Consider the following 11,810-nt stretch of genomic DNA (forward strand, 5'->3'; position numbering starts at 1 on the left):
GAAATGTCAGTCAGTCAGTCAGCCGTAATCACTCCTGAAGGTCTGCCATTTTCACCCGAAAAACATGTCACCTGTCGGGAGCGCCGCGGGCCGTACAGCCGCAACTCAACGAGCCATTGTGCCGCGATTGTAAATCAATCCCAGGAACATTCCACTTTCTTCTGCAGCAACAGCACTTGGACAGCACCAAAAATGTACAGCGGTGGCAGTGGCCAAAAGGTTTACAGCCCATCACAATACATTCAGCATTCCTATCAGAGAATGTCATCACTTCACCCAGAATGAATGGAAAAGTTCTGAAACCGATGTGACCATGAGCCGATACCGATCCATGTAGTCTGAGCCAGATCAGGGACCGACCTGTACCAGAATCATCTGCTTGAAAAGTTCATGCTTGGATTGGCACTCTTTAGTTACATGCATGTATTACAGCCTTTAAATGCCTCTTTTCTATGGTTCGTAAAATGCAATTTATTCAGGCTACAGAACATTAAATCCCTCTATGTGTGCTGTGTATTTTATCTATTACATAAAGTATGTCTCAACTATGTAAACCCAGGCTCCGGGGTTGCTTGCCTGGTGCTGACCCCTGCAGTTTGTTTTCGAAATCGGAGACTCTGCTAATGTGAGCAGGGAGCAAGTCTTGGGATACATCAGGTATCGCATGTTCACCAAGTTTGACAAAACTGAGCATAAATATTTTTTAGACACACACACTTAAAGGGTTCACTATGTTGAAACTTTGACAACGGGCCACCGTTACCTCCCATGCTAGTTAGTGGCGCAGGTCTTATGTATGCAGTTGCAGCTAATGCTGACATCCCTCCCTTTTACCTCGATTAAATTCAGTTAAGAAGCCAGGGACATAGTGAGGGCTTGTCTTGAGGAAAAGCTGTGTGAGTAAAATGAAATCCTCTAACTGTTAGTCACAGCAGCACGACAGTAAAACGTATCAATATAGTTTAAAAGAAAAGGTATTTCCAGCATCTACAATACGTAACAAGCAGAAACAACAAACTTTTTTTAAAGCAGGATAGCAAATGGTTATACATATTTGGAGCATTTGTCCAACAATCAAGCTTTGCTTCTTTCGCAACCAACCACACACACACACCGCCCGCATCCATACGACACACACACTTGCACACACTCACAAACTTACATACACACACAACACAGCAAAAGCCAAAGCAAATTTTAAAAGGCTTCTTTATCCCAATAAGCTCATGGTAGGAAGGGATGTTAAAAGAGGAGTGAGGGAGGTATATTCAAAATATATTGTATTGTCGGAAATAGGAAATATTCCCATAAGGTAATTATACTGTTAGACCAGAGGCCAAAAAGTAAATAGTAAACACACTTATGATGGGGAATGATTCATTTTGCTTAGTATTATCATTGCTAGGCCCAAACACCTATCCACTATGTACAATTATTGCTTTGTGATAATTGTAGAATTGTGGAGTGGATAATCCAATTATGTAGTCTACATATAAGGAACCAAGAGTGGACAGTTTAATACATCTAACTTTTATCACTAAGATGTGTACATGTTCTACTTTAACAGTGCCTACATATAAGATTTCTCCACCGTGGGAATAGTTCTCTATGAGGAATTCTTTGTTAAATTCAGGTAGACACTTCATGGGAGAAAAACACAGCCAGTAAACTATAAGCAACAAATAAAGTGTTGGGGCTTGAATACCATTCTACCCATCTAATGAGTTCCACATAAACAAAAGTACACTCTGTAACACATGGCACTTACTGAGCTGTTCCAGAGAGGCAGAGAGAGCGAGAGAGAATGGGTAATCTAAAGCTCTGTTTATGAGGGGCTGTTGCTGCAGTGATATTTTTAATTGCCTCAGACAAATTTGTTTTGAGATGAGCGTCAAATTCGGGACATTAAAGTGCATTTCGGCAGATGAGCGCGTAAAAAGGCGTGTCCTCTGGGAGTCGTGCCGAACGCCCGTAATGAGTGAAGGTAATGAAGGACTTCACACAGACAGATGTATCCATTTAAAATAGTAATAACTACAGTTAAGATGGCAAAGAGCAAATTACGCACAACTTTCATTAAAGCACATGTTTATCTAGCCTCTGCTGGGACCCGTCATTGCAGCTACCCTCCCAGAGTGTGTGGGGTGTGTGGGGGGAGAGCATACGCTCCGCTATCATTGCCCCTCAAACAAGGTCAAAACAGCGATAGAGCCGGGAGAACACAGGCGACTGTGTGTCCCCAGAGGCCAAGCGGGCCTCAGAATGGATCGCGCGGCAAAGCGGTGTGGCGTGGATGTGGGCTGCCTCACACGTTGTGCCATATGCGTGACATCAAGGGAAAGAATAGGGCCTCTCTTTGATAGTGATACTAACACGGGAATCCAGTTACACACTTACACACACACACCAAACCCCAACCCGCTTTAGCCGTGGAAGAGAGAGACACATTCACAAAGCTCATTTGTAGTTTTCTATCGTCTTGCAGGCTCTGTGGCCTTTCTCTCCCTCCCTCTCTCTCCATCTCTCTCTCCATCTCTCTCTCTCTTTTTCTCTCTCTCTCACTCACTCCTCCTCCTCTTTTGCAACACTGAGCTGTCTATTGTGACACAACTTCCCTCAGCACATGTGAAACACGGGTGGAAATTATTCTAATAAACATCCATCATCAGAACTGCCCTCATTGGCATGTCTGATAATTGCTATCACGGCCGGCGGCTTTGGGAACCACAGACATCAAGTTAATTTCACAGCATTAGTCCAACGTCTCGCCCGCTTTTGTAGTCAGCCTGCTGCATCGTCGGGATCTTCCAGCGTGGGATGCTGACATTATATTCTATAATGTTATTACAGGAGCTGGTCGTATTAGCAGATACTCATGTCCGGGTCCGTACATTCCAACTGTCACCATAGGTGTCCTCGCTCTTTTAAATACTGTGATGTGAAGGAGGGATGCTCATCTCATTAGTTCTTTGGTGGCGATAGCGGCCTGTTTTGAACCCTGAGATGCTTTCGCATTAGTGTGTTCCACAAAAGAGACCTAATTATCTCTGCTGCCCGTTGGCGAGGCCTGGTTTGTTTAATAAATGTACATGAAATAACAGATTTGCACTCTCGTTGCTAATTAAACACAAGACGAAGTCTAACGCATGTGTGTGCCTCGGGTGTGCATCTCCCCACGATTGCCTTCGTTTATCTGAACAGTTTGGCACTGATTGTATTGTCTTTCTTTCTTTATGAAGAACCATAGATTAGACACTTACAGTAGACTCTGATTTCAAGGGAGCAAAATACTAGTCTTTTCCCTCAGCTCATTCCTCTTTGGAAGGGAAACAAAATGTACATTTGGAAATGTAAGCCCACCTAATGCAGAGCACATGAGCCCAACAGTGATAGTGTAACCCTTTTTACTTCAAAAATTTTGTCAGAATTAGAATACCGCCACAGCTTTTCTCGTTAAAATGCACGCCTGGTGCGCAGAGCACTTGTGGAGAATATAGATTCACCCCAACAGGTTAGTTTGCATTCCATCTGCATGCAGTGAACGGATGGGATCCATGTGGACCTGCTGCTGCTGCGCCCGCACTCTATGGACGCGTGTCTCTCTGTCTCTTTGTCTCTCTGTGTTTCTGTGTCTCTGTGTGTGTGTGTCTCTCTCTCTCTCTCTCTCTCTCTCTCTCTCTCTCTCTCTCTCTCTCTCTCTCTCTCTCTCTCTCTCTCTCTCTCTCTCTCTCTCTCTCTCCTCTGGTTGTGGCTAAGCTGCATGCTGTATGGATCTGCCCCCAAACCTGCCTTCCCTATCTCTCTGATGCCTCAGGTGGAGACAGCTAGTGAATCATTAAAGGTCAATACACCCCAAAGAGAGAGACAGGCAGAGACTGCTGCTTGCCAAGCGCCTGTGCTCACTCTCACCTACAGACTCACACCTAAACTCACTTGCACATACACACACACACACACACACACACACACACACACACACACACACACACACACACACACACACACACACACACACACACACACACTCACACACACACACACACACACACACACACACACACACACACACACACACACTCACACACACACACACACAGCCCACAGCTATGGATCTTCCAGGTGAAACAAACATGATAGACACCAGACAACACCAGGAGCGGGCTTGCTTTTTTATTTATTTACTCTATGACATGTCAGCTATTGAAGTGAAACGTGAGCCTCATCTTTCATTCTCACACACTGTTCTTGTGTGATTGAGTGGACTGCGGCTCCCTGTGTGTATTTATATTCATCCACTTTACTGCTGAGAGTCCCAGGACGCTTCCCTGCCCATTTGTCCTGATTTGGGCTGAAGTCCCTGCATCATCACCCTCCCTGTAGTGCTTGGCAGGAACTGATGGGGATAAATATTATTTAAGCAGCTTCAGACAGGCGACGTGTTGGCCAGCGACCCCACTCAGAGCTTTACAGATCTCAAGGGTGGGAGTGAGGTTCTGTGGGCTCACTGATGTGACGGCTGACAACCCATCTCCCTGACAGGCAGATACAGAGACAGACCAGTGTGTGCGTGTGTGTTTGCGTGTGTGTGTGTGTGCTCGCACCCACACCTCTAATGGCTGATAGGAGTAAATGCGTGGCTGACTGGCTGGCTGTGGAGGCAGGGGATGTGTTAATTGAAAGTTAGGATCACTTTGTGACCATTACAGGGAAACCCGAGCCGTGTTAACACCGAGGAGGCGGCCAGCACCTGCTGTCGCCGGCTAATTGTGTTGAATTTGGTCGTGCCTGTCCTCAGCACTCACCCTCTCGTAAGGTCCTGCCTCTTGTTACGTCAGGATCGGCACCGCGCTGCCACGGAGCTGACATCCCAACGGGGAGCCGCGGAGAGGGGTTACAGCTCCCTCACGACCCCCATACACCCACCCACCCTAACCAACCGCCACCAGACGGATCCACTTCCCAAAACACTACACCAGAAACAAATGAGAGGCAGAGCCACATGTGGCAGAGCTGGAGGCTTCTGGAAACCTGAGATGGCTATCAATTTATAAACCACAATCAGTGATTTTGCATACGGAGCAATCCCAATAAATGTAGACGATGATTGCGCAAATGCAATTGTCAGATTAATAAGACTTCAATATTACCCTGTGCCACAAGTCTGTGAGTCTCAATCTGTTGGTTGTTTTGGATTCAATAAAATGCAAGTTGTAATTTATTTAAATAACTGTAAAGTTCAACCCTCTTTGAGCACACAAACACACACACTCACAAACACACACACACACATATATATATAGCATACATATGGAGCGCCATGCTTTGTGTGAGTGCATCCTGTGCCAGCAGGGTGGATGCATCTCAGCCCTTTGGGGCTCACTGCAGCTGGGTGTGCTGGATCTAAAATTCAGCTTCACTTGCATATGCAAGCAAGGAACAGGCCCGCTGCCTGGGTGGCTGCTGCCGAAACCATACTGTGCTTTTGAGGGCCAGCTAGGGGCACGATGGTATAATCTGATTTAGTCTCCAGCAACCCCCTTTTATTTTTAATTGTCCCACTGTAGCATTTAAGAGCTATTGATCCCCGGAAATGCATTACGTTAAAGAATCACTATTACTGTTAATATTCCCTGCTTGCCCCAGCACATCAAAGGACATTTTAATGTCAGCGACTTTCCGAGGGAATTTGAAGCCAGGGTTTAAGCAGACCAGCCTATGAGGGAAAAGGACACGCGATAGACAAACGAAGAAACAAATATTAGGGCAATTTGTTGGTAATCAAATTGCATCTCAGCATTGATTTCTTTAAAGTAAAAGTTTACCATGCATGGATTTCAAAAGCTGCCGGCATTTAAAAGTCAAATGTTATGTTCCCACAGTTAATCCTGTAAACTGTGTGGGGTTACTGGGGAGTGATGCATTACTATTCATGATTCAGAGAGAGAGAGAGAGAGCTGGGCAGAAAGAGAGAGAGAGACAGAGAGAGAGAGAGAGAGAGAGAGAGAGAGAGAGGGATGGGTTGGGTTGGGCCGTGGGAGAAGGGGAAGGAAGGAGAAAGCTTGAAGGAAGTGACATTTTATTTTGTAATGGTTTAGGGATGATGTCTTTCATGATACCCATCATTTAGGCTGCATTTTACACATGTCATAGAGATTTGTCTGCCTCTATATGTGTATGTATATTGTATTTATATGTATTTGTATATGTGTGTTTATTAGTACAATATATGTTGTATGCAGTTAATCAGGTAATACATAATCATGCTTTTCTTAGTCGACAGAAGCCTGATCCAGAGGCTGTGCTCAGTGTGGCTCCAGCCTGCAGCTCTCAGCCCATGCAGCGCGTCTCTGGGAGCGATGTGGCCCTGACCTGGTGCAGACCCGTCTCCAGCTGGGCCGCTGGGTTCTGCGTCTTTAGGTTGTCTGTGTTCTCCCCGTCCCCCGAGCCCATTCTGTTCCCCGGGACCTTTTTTGTCAGGGAGTCGCCTTGAATCCCCCTCAAGCCACAGAAATATGCTCCTTTCAAGTGAGACCTCCCCCTCGCTCCTCCCCATACCCCCAGATGTTTTGATTAGCAGAAGCTCGTATGCTGGTCAGATCCCGGGATTAATGATGGATAATTTGCCTAAGGTTGGCACGGCGCACTGCCATGCTGCCAGCCTTTGGATGCCATATGGGCAGAAGCAGCTGTTTTCATTACTCTCCCTTGCCCAGATGTGTCAAACAGGATGCCGCCTTCAATCCGCAGTCTTGCTGGCACTCGATGGGGGGTGCTTTCTACTTGCTTGGCAGCTAATTACTTTAATGTAGCCGAGGACGGAGGCCCCGCGTGTTTTTAAAGGCCTTTTACAAACAGCTGAAAGCCAGCTGTCACCTCTTGCGCACAATGAGGGAAGACGGATAGGTAGCGCCCGAGCCTCTGACGAGCTTGACCGCGGGCACGGACACAGCCCACGCCGGGGTCAGTGCTGGCAGTGCCAGGCAACAAAGAGAAGGTCACCGCAGACACATGGCACCGCAGCACTGCACCCCTCTCCCCTCTCCCCTCTCCCCTCTCCCCTCTCCCCTCTGCACCAACTGCAGACGGAAGCAGGTCCACCCCTCCTACCCTCCTCTTTCTCCACAGAGCTTGCTGGGGCGAAAGAAAATCTGTGCCTTGCAGTGTGTGTGTGTGTTTGTGTGTGTGCGTGTGTGTGTGTGTGTGTGTGTGTGTGTGTGTGTGTGTGTGTGTGTCAGTGTGTTTGCAGTGTATACTCTAAGAGTCATGGCAGAGGCCCTGTGGACTACTGTGCAGCGGATGCCATGGGAATTTGTGTAGGGGAAGCAGAGTGCCAAGTCCCACCGTGGACCACACACACAGCATCAGCTGGCAAAGGAGCGGGAGGCCAGGAGCGAAAACAGAAGCTGGAACACGGTGCCAAAGTGTCAGCCCTCTTTCTGCACGTATCCGAGTCCAGTAACACACGTCATACAGCGGCCATGGATCCCTACACACCCACCTCCACCCCTTAACCCCCACTGTTGACTCACATCACAGAGATTGCTTTGAGATTCGTCTTCTCATTCCTTCCACACCTCCCCTCCCCGCACAGGTATTGACAAATAACGGGAAACTGTCCAGAAAAATCCTCCGAGGTGATTGGCAGCAGTCAAATGAAGCGTTCCACTGCCATTAGTCATTTCCACACTTAAAGCTGTTTGAATAATACAAATAATAGCCCCGTACATTTAGTCAATACTATCATTACTGTCACGAGCGCCATCAATAAGTCTTCATTAAAGCGTGGCCGCCTCAGTCGGGCTGTGCGTTTGCGGGGGCATTGAACTCGTCGGCCAGGCTCAGCTCAAGGGTGAGCTGCCATTGTCACCGATTCTGATGTGTCCATCAATAAGGCTTCACTTTTCCATTCTTGAAGGTTTAGCACCTAGAGTGTTGCTTTGACATGTTGAATTGGGTGACGTCTTTGCCACCGTTAGTAATCAGCCACAAAAGGTTGGCCTCCGGTCGATAGAAACGCATCCACTTGTGAGTGCACGACAGGTGGGCATTCATTTTTTGTAACACGTTTTCTTTTTTTTCGCTTTCTATCTTACAGTAAGCCGGCTTTGATGTTCACCATGACCTGCATGAGCAGGTGGCCTTATGACGCACTGGAGAGGTTGATTCCGAACGTCTTGATGTGAAGACGCACCTTGATACAGAACAAAAAAGAAGAAAAAGAAGAAACAGAAAATCAACCACTCGAGGAGTGAGGGGTGATTCAGGAGGAGGAGTGGAGCATGCGATGCCTCTTTTGCACGGCTCACTCAGGGCCTGCTGCAGTCACCAGGGTGTTGTTATGTTGTTGTTATGTGCTGCCGGAGTATTGATCAGTGTTCTGCCTTCACCATTCATCAGGGAGAGACTACTTAAAAGCTCAGTGAAATCAAAAGACATCCTTTTAGGCGAGGGGTAGACTTTCTCCCTTTCTATCCATCTTTCTGGCTTTCATATTTTTTTCCTTCCTCAACGATTTTCTTTGACTCTTTTTTTTTGTTTTCTTTTTTTTTGTTCCATGAACAACCCACTGACAGGAAGACAAGGTTGCGAGAGAACCCCTTAAACGCCTGTGATTGTAAATACAGATCGCCATTTGTTTTCCTGTCATGACTCGTAATTTGCTGTTTGCTATCTGCTTTTGTTTTCCTTTTGTTTTTTGTTTTGTGTGATTGGCTTGGCCCCTACGCTGCTTGTCACTCTCCCCGACGAGGAGCCTCTTGTCCGTCTGTAGCGGAGCTCCACTTGCGGGGGCCTTCGTCTCGTCTCCCATAGGATCCCATTACTGTTCTTTACATATGCAAGAGCCTGCTGGATTGTGCATAATACTCTCTTGGGGACTTGACACACTTTCACTCGAGAGCCCACACTTTTGTGCAGGCAGCTCTTTGCCCGCTGTAAAGGGTCCTTCTCGCTTTCAAACTTCCTTCCACCGGTCTGAAGTAATTCCGTCTGAAAGTCATCCGAAGTTTGAAGAGAACAAGACGCGGCAGGGCCCATGGGAGTGGGGAAAACAGAACAGTAAGTGTGGCTTTCAGTGAGTCACCAGGTTTAGCTTGCTATGATTAAGCAATTTGATGAGACAACACCACACCGACTCGAGCGCTATTATCATACTGCACAGCATACTCTGCACTTGTTATTTTTAGCTGTCATTACATTCCCCCAGTCCAGTACAGGCGCTGTGCATTAGAATTTTCACACTGTAATTAACATTGACTGGGCGTTCAAGAATAATTAAAATACTTGCACTTATACCAACAACATAAGGGAATAGGAGGACATTATACTGTTGATGGATTTTCAGTTATCGCCCTAGCGTAATGTGTTTAGGCAAACCTATATCGCTTATGTTTAGTGGTATATATATTTTTTCTCATTATTTGAAATTCTGAATGAAGTGCCTGAAGAGAAGCTAGAGCAAGTAGCATGATTTGGGGAGTTTATGAGAGGGACAGACTTCTACAATGCCTTGATATCTGCTATGAAACTGTCATTAAAAGGACAGAACACACTGGCCTCTTTCACATCTAACTTTGCCCCCTAAACTGGAAGATTGGATTTTCTTTATTGAATTATCCCTCTTGTTCACACTCTCAAGAGGGGAGCTGAAGGTTGAGGAGTGTATGTGTGTGTGTGTGTGAGAGAGAGAGAGGGGGGACACACCATCTGAAAAGCAGAGAATGAGAGAAAAAGAAAAACCTTGTCTTAGTTGCTGGATGCAAGGCTGGCATAAAGCTGGTTTGTGAGAAGAATGAAATGTTTTGTTCGCCTGATGCCCTTCTGCAAGAAAGACTCCATTTGGACTGCTTCTTTTTCTTTCCCTTTCTCGCGTTCTCTTTCCATCTCTCTACCCCCTCTCTCCTTTCCTCTCTCGCTTTCTCTTTCTATCTCTCTACCCCCTCTCTCTTTCCCTCTCTCTTCTTTTTTTCTCAAATGCTCTTTCTCTGTTCACCAACCACCCTCTTTCTCTCTCTCACACTCTCTCTCTCTCCCTCCATCTCACTCCCTCCCTCGCTCTGTTCACCCCCCCTTTTCTCCCGCACTCTCTCTCTATATATATTTCTCTCCATCCCTCTCTCTGTCCACCCCTCCCTCCCTCCATCCCTGGCTTTCTTCTGTGCTGATCTGTTTTGTGCCAGCGTCCGCCCTGAGCCTCTCACCGAGCGAGGCTTTGATGTGGCCCCGCCAAGCCGTGCCCCCACCACCACCACCGCCGCACACCCCCCACGCTCTGATTGGTGGATGGCAGGCAGAGCTAGTGTGGGAGTGGATGGGGGATGAAAGCGAGCGGGGCAGAGAGGGGGCACCTGCACACAGAGCACGGCCTGTGCGTCTGCTTCATCTTCAACTGCCTCCCCTGACCGCAGCCTGAACCCCGGTGTCAGCCACCATCACACGGTCGCCATGACCCCTCTCCTCTCTCTCTTTCTCCCAGGCTCACTCTCTCCATGCCTCTCTCTCCTACTCACTCTCAGTCTTTCTCTCTCACCCCTCCCCACCCATGTCTCCTTTCTCTTTCTCCCTCTCTCTCTCTTTCTCTCTCTCTCTCTCTCTCTCACACACACACACACCTCCATATATACATTTATAATGAGATAGAGATAGAAAGAATAGAGAGAAAATGTCTACTCTGTTGAATTCTTCGTCTCACGATTTTAGAGACAGCTGAGGGCTGGTATTTTTAGATCTTCATTTAAATAAATATCTGGTCTACATGAGACAGGACAAACCGTCTTTGAAAATGAAACACGAAAATGTTGAATTTGAAACAGTAAGTATAGCTACATCCGCAGTGAATCATAACAGCTCTGTGCTGTCAGAATCTCCATGCTTTACAGGTGATGCTGCTACAACCACATGTCCTCCCTAGGCTGTACTCCGCTCTGTTATTTTCCCCCTGCCTGTAATCGGGAAAAAGGACCATGCACAATGTTCAGATTCTCATACTTTTAAATCAATCACCACAGCGTACAAGCTTTTGAATTCCCAGGCATAAAAAAGTCAATATCCATTTCATGCGAAGCCGAAGAACATTTCCCAACATCTGTCAAGTTCCAACTGCCAGGGCGACTCTGCCACTCTTGAGCTCCGTGGGAATTTGATTAGCCATAAAACAGTGCATTATGTCACCCCTATTAGGGCCATTTAGCGCAGGCAGAAGGTCATTGCAAAAAAAGACCCTCATCTTCACTTTTATGGAGATGTCAGAGCAATAAGATCTCTGTTTCACCACAGCTGCATGCCAACCAAGGCCCCAGCCACCACAATAAGCCACTGTGTGCCCTCATAACTCGGACATTTCGCCAGATTTCAAAGGGGTATGTGACTGAATGACATTTCAGGGGGGAAAAAAAGAAAAGAGCAAAAAAATGAACAAAAAAGGGAGAGAGAAAAAAGGCAAAGAAAAAAAGGCAAGATAAAGACGAACAAAATGAAATATGGAATGTTGGCTCAGGCTACCAGCTCATAACTCATAGGGTTTTTTTTTCTTCATTTGATTTCAGGTTTTAGTTTACTGGCTGTATTCATGAATCTTCTCTCCCTCTCTCTTTCTCTCTCTCTCTTCCTCTCTTCTCTCTCTCTCTTCCTCTCTTCTTCTCTCTCTCTCTCTCTCTCCCTCTCTCTTGTGAAGGGACTTTGGAAAGAGGAACGCTTGGCTTTAATCCACGCTCTGTTTACTTTCTGTCTTTTTGTCTCATTGTTTTCTAGGATGGTAGTGTCTGAGAACAAATGAAACACTGTGTTTGTCATCAAAGTATTTACACAAACCG

This window comes from Sprattus sprattus (assembly GCF_963457725.1).
Source record: "Sprattus sprattus genome assembly, chromosome: 7".
NCBI classification, from domain to species: Eukaryota; Metazoa; Chordata; class Actinopteri; order Clupeiformes; family Clupeidae; genus Sprattus; species Sprattus sprattus.